Genomic DNA, 12,606 nt, shown 5'->3' on the forward strand with positions numbered 1-12,606 from the left:
GGGGGGGGGGGGGGGGGGGGGGGGGGGGGGGGGGGGGGGGGGCTTCAAGGAAGAGGCAGAAATTGCTAAAGCTACAAGGGCACAGTTCTAGAAGCTGGGGATCGGTAGTGACCAAGTCTGTCCAAAACTCTTCCCTCATGGAATTTATATTCTCATGGAATGTAAAATTACCCATTTCATGGGGTTGTGGAAGGAATTAGGTAGTCCCTGGAAAGCATTTAGGGTATTAAAGATCCTGTACCTAATTCCAATGTGTGTGTGGGTTTTCCCCCTACACCACCCAGCAGTTCTCGGACACGGGCTGGGTGTCTCACAATTCAACTCAATCCCACCCCACCTACCTGGACACAACCTCAGATTCCACAGGTTAAGGGCTCAGTCCCACAAGACTGCCCCTCCAGCCCCCACCACTTCAGAGGCCAATTGCAAATCCAGCTTGTCGCCCCTGCTTCTGACCAACTGGCAGACTGGAGGTTCCAACGACCCCTTCTTGGGTTCAACTGAGTTGCGAGGGTGGCCCACAGAACTCAGAGAAACATTTTACTTACTAGATCAGTGGTTTATTATAAAAGGATGGAATTCAGGAACAGCCAGATGGAAGAGGTGCACAGGGCAAGACACGCATGTGGGAAAGGTCACCCAGCTTTCACGTCCTCTCCCAGGGTGCCAGTCTCCCACATCACCATTGGTTCGCCCTGGAAACTCTTCGAACCCATCCTTTTGTGTTTTCATGGAGGCTTCATTACATACGCATGACTGATTAAATCGTTGGCCATTGACAACTGATTTGACCTCCAACCCCTCTCCCCTCCCTGGAGGTCTGGGGATGGGACTGAGAGTCCCAACCTTCTAAAGGCCTGGCTGGTTCTCCTGTCAACCAGCCCCCCTCCTCAGGTTACCTGGGGGCTTTCAAGAACATCGTCTCATTAACATAACAAAAGACATCTCCATTGGTCCCATCACAGGAAATTCCAAAGATTTTAGGGGGGTCTGTACCAGAAACAGGGACGAACACATCTCTATTTCTTATTATAAATCACAGTAGAGGTTCTAAGGATCCTCCTTGTCCCATTTTGTTATTATGCACATTCCCTACAGCCCTTAGCACTAAGAAGGCACCCGGTAAACACCAGGGGACTGGTCCGAGTTCCCGTCTATGGACTGAAATTTCCTTACCTGGAAACAAAGCCCTATCCATTCAGCCCTGGGCTTAGACAAGTAGGAAGGTTCCTCTCTGCACCCCACCCCCCAGCACTGTCAATTCCACCTTAACAAACAGGGCTGGGGACGGAGAAAGAAGGGAACCACCTTGGGGCCATTCATCACCGGAAGGCAGCTGACAGCTCTGCTACACCCAGGCAAAGTCCTCATTTCCTCGGGAGCTGAGCAAATCTGCGGGCTGGTGAGAGCAGGTCCCTTCCCAGGCAGTGCTCACATCTTCCTCGCCTGGACGGAACTCCTCACGGACTGGGGGGCAGCACCTCATGGTGAGACCACAGAGATGACCCGGCCTCTCCCAACAGGCCAGCCCAGGGCAAGGCCAAACCTCACATGGTGGATTTCAATGTGCTCACGGGATGCGTAATAGGCACAACCAGGCCAGGTTCTGAGCCAAGTGGCCAGAAGTATTGGTAGGAGTTGAAAGGAGAGGGAAAAAATTGTAAACCAACTTCAGAACCTCATCCTCAGGGCTCCAGGAAAGTGTTTCATCAAAAATCTAGCTGGCACGTATCTTGATATGTAATGACAGTTTCAACTTTCCTCACCAACTACATGCCGGTGACCTGGTGCCAGCCTCTATTTTTACAGCCTGAGTAATGCCCGGGCAAAGGACCAGACAAGAATCGGAAACAGAGGGGCGGGGCAGGAGAGGTGACCGCGCAAGTAATGGGCCCATATCCTACTCCACCGTCAGCAGCCAAGCCCTCCTCAGATTCCTGCCCACCCTCCCCAAGAGCCTCATTCCCTCTTCGGGCCCAGACCCTGTGCTCAGACCCTGCGTTCCCCTGGGGCTAGGACCTTATCTGCTTTGTTCACCGCTGTATTAAATGAGCGAATGACCACACTGCCCTACCGCAAGTCTGGCACATTGGACCTACTCACCGTTCCCCCTGAAGCCCCACATGCCCCTTCTCAGAACTCAGTGGCTGCACCCCTTTCACTCTTGGCCCATGTGCCTTCTTGACCTGCTTAACTCCTGCTTAACCTTTTTCTTTTTAAAGATTTTATTTATCTGTCAGAGAAAGAGAGAGCACAAGCACGGGGAGAAGCATGTTCCCCGTTGAGCAAGGAGCCTGATGCAGGGCTCGATCCCAGGACCCTGGGATCATGACCTGGGCAGAAAGCAGATGCTTAACGACTGAGCCACTCAGGCGCCCCATCTCCTGCTCGTCCTTAAATTCAGCTCAAAAGCCGGTCCTTCTGGAAGCTCCCCCTGATCCCAACGCTAGGTGAGCCTCCCCCCAATATTGGGCAACCACAGCCTTCCCATAATACTCATCAACACACAGGCTCACTTCAGCTTCCTTGCCTGTCTACCCCCAGGGCTAGGTGGACAGAGAGCTGAGTAACAGCAGGTGCTCAGTAGGTGTGTGTGGGAAGAAAGGAAGGGAGGGAGGGAGGGAAGAAGGGCACCAAGAAAGACGCTGCGGATGGAGAGGCACTTGTCACAGAAACCTACAACAAACTGAACAAGAACACTAACACCCAGTAGATCAATGGATCATTCATCAGACTGAGAAAAAATAGCAGGAAGTGGTTGGGAAAAATATTTCTCAAATCACTGGAGTGGGAAGCAGAGGTCACTCTTTCCCACATCTTCTCCCTTCCGGATGTGGGCTGGGGTGGGGGCTGAAGAGGAAGAAAAACTTTGGAAGGCTAGGTGAGTGGGGGCACTTGAAAGGCTCACAGGCTCAGAGCTCCTCTGGCCCAGGGGTGCTGAGGGCCATTTCTTCTGGGGGTAATCTTCAACTGCTGAGTGGGATCAATTATGACTCATTCTCATAAAGCTGTTAAGAACATGCCCTGGGTCAAGAAAGACGGATAATGAGGACCTGCTACTGTCCTGCTAGCCCAGTTCCCAAAGGTAGGGACAGAAGCAGGGATTTAAGACAGATGATCCAGAAATAAAAGACTATTTTTGGCTGGAGCCTTCTTAGCACAGTATTTCCTTGTAAGACAGACACCCCCAGCTGTCCCACAATATTCATTCCTTCTTCCTTGCTAAGAGAATTCTGATTTTGGCGGGGGGGTGGTCGGGCGGGGGGGAAACAGTGTGGTAGAGATTGCCAGCTAATCATGAAACCCAACTCCTCTTCCTCCTAGACCATGTTCCCCAGCCTCTCTTGCAGGAGGTGTGGCCATGTGTCTGAGCAACTCCCCCTCCCACCCCACCGCCAGAATTAATTCGCCACCTCCAAGCTTGGCCCATAAAATTCTCCCACACACCATCCTCCCTGCTCCTTTTTCTTCTGATTGATATAAACAAGCATGGCAGTCTTAAGAGCCTGAGTCCCTTAATCACCTCTTGAAGGAGAACTCCCCACGAATTAGGAACAGCCATTTTGGGATTTCTGTGAACAAAAAGTAAATGTCTACCATATTTGGGTCATTAAGCCTATTTGGGTTGTTTGTTTAGCAGTAAGCCCACCTAACTATTCTTGGCAGCAATGTGCCCTGCCAGATACTCACATGGCCCTTTAAACTGGGAGTGGTCTGCTAGGTGTTTTGGGGGAAATGTCTGCTTTCCTGGGGCGCCTGGGTGGCTCAGTCGGTTAAGCGTCTGCCTTCGGCTGAGGTCATGATCCCAGGGTCCTGGGATTGAGCCCCGCATGGGGCTCCCTGCTCAGTGGGAAGCCTGCTTCTCTCTCTCCCTCTGCCCCTGCTCCTGCTCTCTCTCACTCTCTTAAATAAATGAAGTCTTTAAAAAAATTAAAAAAAGAAAAGAAAATATCTGCTTTCCTGATAAAAAGTACGGATGTTGCTGGCGCCTCCTTCCTGCCCCAGTCATCTTGCCATCATGAAGGACAGGCCAAGAAAAGAAGAGAAGGCTCAGTCCAGACGGACATCAGCTGCTGAAACTAATGCTAGCAACCACCTACCTTCAGACATCTTGCTACAGGAGAAAAATAAACCATTATTTGCTTAAGCCACTAAAGTAGGGCTTTCTGTTACTTGCAGTCAAAAGCCAACCTGACTGCTTTGCAACCGCCCATGCATTCATTCATGCAGCCTTTACTGAGGCGTATTCCTTGCCAGTCCTTGTGCTAAGGGGTGAAGAGTCAGAGACAAGCTGGATGTGGCCCCCTGGCCTCCAGGAGCCCCCCGGCAAGCCGGGGAGACGGGCCCATGAGCAGACAGCCCGCACGCAGCAGGAATAGATGCTATGATGGTACACGGTGTCCCAGGGGAGTGTGAGCATGGAGTGGCGGGCGGGCACTGGGGCAAGGAGTTCCCAACTCCCTTTCTGGCATTCAGCACACCGAGAAAACACTCCTCAAGCTCAAAAGCAAGTAAAAAGAATGAGCTATGCTCAGCCAAGCCAACTGCAATTACTTACTGTACGTTGAGTTGTTAAACACCATCAATTAATGCAGCTGTTCCAAGATAATCAGCAGTCATGAAAGCAAGATGCACAAGAGGAGAAAATAAAAGTATCATATGCCACTAACTTAGAGATGCTGTAAATGAGAGGAACCAAGAACGAGGCAGCCTTGCCGACATCTTCCCGCCTGCTGATGTTAGTCATCTCCTGAAATACACCTTCTCTTTCTCAAAAAAGACCCAGTGATTTTTCACCTTGAAGACAGAGCCAAAACAGAATCAACTGTCTGCGCCATGACCTTCAACCAGAAATGTCCAAGCTTTGATTTCCAGGTCTGTGTTTCCATTAGGAACTGTGATGGAGACAGACAAATTGGCGACAAAAGATGACCCCATCTGGGAAATCGAGAGGCACCCGAGGCCAGAAAACTTAGAGCACTCTGTTTAACTCAGTTCTGCCTACATACAAATAAATGGTTTTTAAAAAAATGAATGACATTATTTGCCATGTCTTTATCTTCCAAGCGTGGGGCAAGTATTAAAAAAACCCAACAATACAACAAAACCTCATTTACTTCAAATTCCAGTAGTTTAAAAATGAATAAAAATAAGCAGGCTCCTCATTAAGAGATCTATCAGGTTTCCAGCCTGCCTGCCAACTTATTAACGTAAGTGCTCCAGCGAAGAGCCAAGGGCGTACCAATCACACTCACACAAGCCAGAGAGGCGCTCATGTTCCTGAGGCAGCGATCCCAGGCTCCCTGGTCCACGGCCCACGGCTAGGGCCCCTCTCCAGGCCCTGATGGCAGGGGCTAGTCAGCAGGCTTCCAGTGCGAGTTTCTTTGTAAGTCACACAGAGCAAGTGAGGACCTCCCTTCCCCAAGAACGAGTTATTAACCCAAGCCTATCAACACAGTTTCCCAGAGATCTTCCACGTCCAGAAGGTTCTGGCTATGGCAGACTCGGGAAGCATGGGAGTCTGGCCTTCTGCCTCTGGCAAGTCCCCTACCCACCCTTGGGAGCAGCTGTGCCAGTCCTCACTCAGAACTGGGTCCCTCCTGGTATTGCAGGCTTCTAGGGCTGCTAAAAGACCAGTGCAAAGCAGTGGCCAGGGCAGTATGCTGTCCACCAGGACCAGGAGCAGTGCTGGCAAACCAGGTGAGTAAATACTGAGTTTACGGTCTCTTATCACACTTCCCACTAACAACCTGAGGCCAAGAGTTATAGTGAAAACATTAACAACCAGCACCTGTCGGACGCAGACCAATCAATTGAGTGCCTACCTTAAACAGCCGGCAAGGCCAAATCACACCAGTGTGCACCTGCTGAAGATCACCAGCTCCCCCTCCTGCCATGGTCAACCCTTTATAGGCCCACCCTAGGCTCTCATGACCGCAATAGGTGGCCGAGAGCCAGGTGAATGCCTGGGCAACGTCTGTACTACCCTTCGTGTCCTTCGCCGTGAACTTAAGTATAAGTGTCCTCTGTGCCAGAGGGACAGAGACTACGTGTGTCTTAGCCACTCTCCTATATCTATCAACTCAGTGCAGCTGGCTGGCACCAAAAATGTATTTTTAAGGAATGAATGAATAGCAATAACAGCTAACATTTTTATTTTTTTAAAGATTTTATTTATTTATTTGACAGAGAGAGACACAGCGAGAGAGGGAACACAAGCAGGGGGAGTGGGAGAGGGAGAAACGGGCTTCCCGCGGAGCAGGGAGCCCGATGCGGGGCTCGATCCCAGGATCCTGGGATCATGACCTGAGCCGAAGGCAGACGCTTAGCGACTGCGCCACCCAGGCGCCCCAACAGCTAGTATTTTTAAAGCATACCATGTGCTAGGCACCGTTCTAAGTCCTCATCATGATATCTCACTTCAGCCTTACAATAATAGATCTCATTTTTATCATCATCATCATCATCTCAATTTTACAGGTGAAGAAACCGAGGCACAGAGAGGTTAAGTCACTTGCCCAAGTGTACAAGACCAGTAACGGCAGATCCAGGATTCAAAGCTAGCCTGGCTTCAGAGTCTACACTCTTCACTACTGTACTATGCTGAATATACAAACTCAGGTACTCTAGTATTAGGAAGTCATCAGCAGAGAACCTCTGAAATCCACAAACCCTTAGAAATCCTTCCAGGTGGTTTCTGGTGGTGCTAATCATACAGTTTTTGTCTGTTTGACCTGCAGAACATTTTAAAGAAAGCCTAATTCTACCCCTAAGCAGGAGACTACCTATAATTTTCAAATAACTATGTAGCCACATTTGGTTATCAAGCAATTGTAGCAGGAATATCTAGGTTTACACAGTATTTCCCTGCTCAAGAGTTCTGAGCTCTAGAAGCCTCTGAAACCCCCAGGGGTCCCATCTCCATCTCTAAGATCCCAGACTTGCTGGAAGGATTGAACGAGATCATGGACTCAGTTGCCCATTTATAATGGTAAGGTATTGCATAAGCATAATGTATGATCATATTAATATATTTCACCAAAATGACCTATTAAAATTTCTATACTCACCAGTCTATACTCACCAAAATTCTATACCTGCCTACACTTCTATGGAAGTTCCTATTTATATCTCTGCACATTTTAATAACAATGTTTAAACCTTAATAACTGTGTCCCTCCATTATTATTTTTGACCTTCCAGACATTTCTACTATAATAATGTTCTTCCACCTTAATCTACCTGCTTCTTTCATTTGAGAAGCATAAAGAGTTAACAAGGCAGTAAATGTTTTATTCTAACTTCAGATTCTTCTATATTAGTTGACAAAATTAGCAAGCAAGAGCTTCATTTTATTTTATAATTTCAAAGCTCACGATGATATGGCTGTATCTCTGAAGGCCTAATGTTGGGTATTGCATCCAAGAATGAGGTGGGTCTAGGAAAATAAGCTGTGGTTTTGTTAGTTGGAAAGACACATGTCTCCCTCTAATTGAGGGGTAGGACAGATAGTATTCAAACTATTTGTAAATTTGGTGTAAATTATGACTCCAACCACAAATGAGCATAGAGAAAGGGAGGGGTGTGTCAAAACCAGGTGCAATAATTTTCACCTTAGTTTGTTTTTTAAAGCTCGGGTTTCCATGCTATTGATTACCGCCCTCTCTAAGGAAGTCGGTTATACGCAGAGGCACACAGTGGTAAGCACATGACAAAAGGATACCCCATAATATGGAAACATGAATGTGTATGTTGCGGAAGTGACTGGGCAAATAGCAACAGAATTTTCAAGTTCCTACAGATGTTTGAGTTCCCCAAATTCTCTTCCACCCCAGGGTACCAGCACACGAGGCAGCTCCACTGCCGTGTGCAGTGCAGAAGGAGAGACTGGGGACTAGGGACGGGACAGAGGAGGGAGGGGCAAAGGAAGGGAGGGAGGGGACCTGGATGACCCAGCCAAGAACACGCAGTGAAGGCTGCCTCCTGGTGCAGGAACTCCTCCACGAGGCCCCTCTAAGTTCCTTTTTCAATCATTTTATCTTTTTAATCATTTATCTTCCTCCATGTTCCTGGGACTGCTCCCCTCTTCATTACTGATTGAGCGGTTCCTTTCCAAAAACCAGGGGTTTCCCCAACGGAGGCCCAAAACGTTCAGAACAGCCTACTGGTTCTGGAGGTGGAAGCTAGCAGGCCAGAGTCTGTGGCTCGGTTGGATAACCCTGACCCTCCTGCCTTTTGAACTCAGGGCAGACGCTGCGATTCATTCACAGGTGCCTCCTCACGGCTGCCCTGCAGGATCTGCAAGGTTGAGGGGCTTCAGCGGGCCCTAATCCATCTGCCAGGCTGCCCAGCAGGTTCCAGAAGGGTCCCCGGAAGACTGCTTCTGTCCAAAGGCCCACCATCCTACCAACAAGCAGCTGTTGCCTCTTCTTCCCCCCTAGTGGGGGTGCACAGACTCTGCCAGTTGCTTCATCTTTTCCACTCCCCTTTGTGCTCTCCCCTCAGCATCTCAGGTGTGAGGTGACTCCCCAGGGCCACATCCCAGACCAACATCACTCAAGCCATTTCCAAAGGAGCACAACCCTCCCTCAAAAACTTAAAAGAGCTCTGGACTCTCCCACTTTGCTAAGGCCAGCTCTCGGTTGTTCTTCAAGGCCTTCTAGAAACCAGAACAGTGAGCCCAGCAAGCCATATTTCAGGTCACCATGGGGCTATTCTTCCTATCTCAGTGACTCTGCCTCTCATGGTAACCCCCGGACCAGAATGTGGGCGCATGTCCTCATCCACCAACCAAAAGCCTTGACCCAGGGCAAATCCTGGGGCTGAAGTCTACCCCTTCTGTTTTTCCAGAACCCTGGAGAGTCTCCCACCTTTTCCCTACCCACCTTGAGACAGCAGGCACCAGCACCCCTCCCAGTCTCTCCCTCTCGGTCTCACTCACAGACTGCAGGCAATAATTAAACTTCTAGAAAACAGATTTTCACCAGCTGCAGGAATTCTGAGTAAGAGCCAGACCCGAAGACAGAGACAGTCTGTGTAAGAAAGATAAGCCCATGACAACCCTGGACCTGTGGGCAGTGCCGGGAATTCCCACATCCAGGTAACATTCTGAATACCAGCCCTTCCCGGATTCCTGGAAAAAGGTGGTGTGAGGCATGCCCACTCCCTCAGCCTCTGGCTGTTCTTCAGGGCTGGCCTTTGACAGAGGTAGAAAAGCTGGCCTTTGCTCAGTCTGTCAGTGGGTCATAGCCACCTCCAACAGACAGAAACGTCCTCATAAAACACCAGCCTCCCTCCCCCACTCCAGAGCTGCAAACCATATTGCCAGAAATGTCTAAGAGGCGGTACTCCCCACTCTCCATGGGCAAGTGATCTGGAGTGGACAGCAACCACCGGACCGAAGATGGTGCCCCCTGAAGCAGCCGGCAGGGCTCCGCCAATGGCACTCAGTCTCCCTGGCGAGGGCTTCATCCCGTCACACACAGGGATGAGGGATGCCTGAGGTGGGGGGATGCAGCCACAGCTCAGGGCCCTATAGGATAAGCTGTGCAGGACTCGTTCCCTCAGCCAACAGCCTTAGCTCCCCAGAGTGCCCAGCATTTCCTCACTCCAATTCCAGGATGAGGACAACTGATTTCCTTCGTGGAAATTCTGGAGTCCCCACGGAGGTCAGAGACACAGCTATCAGAGCCTGACCCACAAACTGAGCTCTCTGCCCCAAATAAACATGAAAATGAGTTTCTCTCTCTTAAAAAAAAAAAAAAAAAGTTTGTCTCCAGTGACATTACGTACTTTAAAAAAATTGATGAATTTAAGGATCATATTTTGAAAACAGTGAAGCACAATGGAAAACATAAGTTATGGACTTGGACTAGATTGAAGAGGGGGATCCATTTCTTTCCTAGATAAACACTGAGTACCTATCACTTAGAGGGTGCCAGGCTGGGTGCTGAGGCCCTCTAGCTAGTGGGGCATCTGACAGCCAACAACTCAGCACCCAGCAGTATGGTGAGGACTGAGCAGATGCCCGCAGCAATCTATGGGCACTCAGAGGGAGCCCACTGAGCCCCCGTGTGCCCTTGGGCTAATTACTTATTAATTCACTCTTCAATGCTGAAAGAATATTGAGCTAATTACTATTCGGGCCAATTAATAGAAAAAAAAAAAGTTACTGATCCTGCAGTTTCACAAATGCTCAGAGTGTTGTGCTTCAGAGGCCAAGTGGCCCATCCTGTCCCTGGTGCCCCAAAGCAGCCTCCCAAGCATGAGTGAGGGTGGGCTGGCCAGGAACTAATCCCTGAAAGGGAAGTATCCCCTACATGTCTTCCTCTGAAATAGGCAATTAATTTAAGTGAAGAGTTAATGAAGGCCAGGAGAAGGGATGGAGCAGATTCAAGCACTGGCTTCCAGGCCGTAACCAATACATCTCCACCTCTCTCTAGGGACCACGAGGCTTTTCAAACCATCTGCTTTAAACTCTCTTCCCACAGATGTCCAGAACTGAACACCAACACCTTTAAGGAGAAGGAGTTGTTGCCAAGCCCCGTTTGCAGGCACGTCACGTTTGTAAGGCTGGGCTGGGCACGGTCTGCTTCACACTCGGGTTCACCCGGGGGCCCTCGGCAAACAGCAACAAATGCCCCCAAGTTGGGAAGCCCTCTTGGCGGCCCCGTGGCCATCCACCCCACGCTTCCCCATTCGCACGGATCTAATTCCACATCCCTCCTGATTTTTACTTTTTGAAAGCCTACAAAGCATCCCAGCCTTCCCAGGAAGGCACTGGCCACCCAGGCGGTGAGAGCCTCGCTGAACGCCCAGCGGAGCGGGAAAATATGGCTCCACATCCTCCTGCACCGCTAATCCTTTCACCATCCACAGGTACAACTTGAAAGACCGCTGCTGCCACAAAGAAAGCAACCGGCTCTAAGCCAATTCCATTTTTGTGTGTGACAAAGCCGGCTTCTTCAGAAGATCGCGACAGACGAGCAAAAGCAACGCCGTGGGGTCTGAACCACGCAGCCCTAACCTGAGCACCCAGGCATGACAGCCCGCGCGCGCAGCGGCCCCTCGGCGGGGTCCCGGGAGGCCCGCAGACGCGCGGCGCAGGCAGCTGTGGGGGAAGGCAGCCCCACCCCCGGGAAAGGCCGCGAAGTTGCCGCCGCCTTCTCACCTGGAGACCAGCAGGTTCTTAAATGCCGCGGGATCCCGGATCCCGGGAGCTCGAGTGCCGGCTGGAATTAGGCGCAGAAACGCGGGGGCCCGGCGGGAGCGGGTTGGAGGGGCGGGGAGGCGGTGGAGGCAGGCGGGGCAGGAGAGGCGCGGGGCTGGAGGTGGAGAAGCCAGAGGCAGCGGGATTGGGGGAGGCGCCCGCCGGGAGGTGGGGGCGAGGGCGCGGGAGAGGGCGCCGGAATCGTCGGCAGAGTTGGAGGGTGCTGAGGCTTGGAGATAGGGGAGGGAGGGGCGGAGGGCGGGGTGGCTTGGGGAGAAAGCGCGAGTCGGGGGCTGGGGTTTGGGGGGCTGGGGAGGGAGCGAGAAGGGAGGAGAGAACTCAGGCGCGGGTTTCAGACCCGGTGTTCGGAAGCCCGCCCCAGACCCCAGCACTACTCTCCCACTGGAGACTCTGCCCCATCGTCCCGGCCTCGGAGCTTCCCGAGGACCCCCTCGGGCTTTCAACCCCGGACCCCGGGACGCCGGGACGCCTGTCCGCCTCGGGCCTCCACACCGCTCAGCCGCAACGGCAACCAGCCCGACCCCGGCCCGCTCCCACTCACCGTCCATGGTCCCGGCCCGGCTCCGGCCCCGGCTCCGCTGCTGCGCGCCCGATTCGGCGCTGGCCGCCTGCTCAGCCCGGTGCGGGGGGGGGGGGGGGGGGGGGGGGGGGGGGAAGGCGAGGGCGGTGCGCACCGACCGCCTGGCCGCACGGCATGCTGCAGCGCCCCCTGCTGGCCCCGCCCCGCGCCGGGCTCCCTCGAGCTCCGCCCCGGAGGCGGCGATGCGGGGCGGTCCGGCCAGGGAGAAGGGCGCGGAAGGGTTAGCGGAGAGGACGTTGACCCGGGGAGGCCAAACAGTCCCCAGAGACCGGTCAGCCCGCGGAGTTCCCGGCGTGCCTAAGCCACGGTCACGGGCATCCTGAGTGCACTGGGACCGCGGCCACAGGCGCGCACGGTCGCCGCGCGCCTCACAAAGCCGGACTTGGGATGGATCAGGGACTACGCAGACGCACGCCTTGGCCAGGGTACACGGACCCGGCCCGGGCCCCGGGTCCCAGTGAGGGTGCCTTTGGGTCGTGTGCCCGGCCAGGCGCCGCCCCGATCCCGGTGCTGGGAGGGGCACGCGTGTTTGGGGTCCTCCACCGCCGGGGACTGCTGCCGCGTGGACCCAGACTGTCATGATTCTTGCCACCGTGCCTCCGCCCTCGTTCAGCCTTCCTCACGTTTCTCTTCCGGCACCGACCACATCCGGCCGTGTGTGCCAACTGTAGACCTGCTGCTGCGGGGTCTCGGGATGGCCTGCAGGCGCCCTGGGCAGGTCGCGGGCCCCAAGGCCTCTCCTTCACCCCTTCCCAGCTGAGGCTTCCTAGGAGCAGGCCACTGAGGATTCACCCAG

At 52.7% G+C, this 12,606-nt stretch overlaps 1 protein-coding gene across 7 annotated transcripts in view; it reads right to left on the reverse strand.

Annotated features, from left to right (window-relative positions):
- The window catches only part of PXYLP1 (2-phosphoxylose phosphatase 1), a 69,851-nt gene extending 58,000 nt beyond the window's left edge, over positions 1–11,851 (reverse strand). For 6 of the 7 annotated variants that reach the window (XM_032408584.1, XM_032408580.1, XM_032408582.1 and 3 more), the window contains exon 1: positions 11,772–11,851. The gene's annotated coding sequence lies outside the window, so the exon portion shown is untranslated. Of the gene's footprint in view, positions 1–11,170; positions 11,255–11,771 lie in introns of those variants that run through there. The other variant, XM_032408585.1, reaches the window with a different exon arrangement.
- Between the last annotated feature and the right edge of the window lie 755 nt (positions 11,852–12,606).

The sequence above is a fragment of the Phoca vitulina genome, unplaced genomic scaffold (assembly GCF_004348235.1).
Source record: "Phoca vitulina isolate PV1807 unplaced genomic scaffold, GSC_HSeal_1.0 scaffold10, whole genome shotgun sequence".
Classification (NCBI taxonomy): domain Eukaryota; kingdom Metazoa; phylum Chordata; class Mammalia; order Carnivora; family Phocidae; genus Phoca; species Phoca vitulina.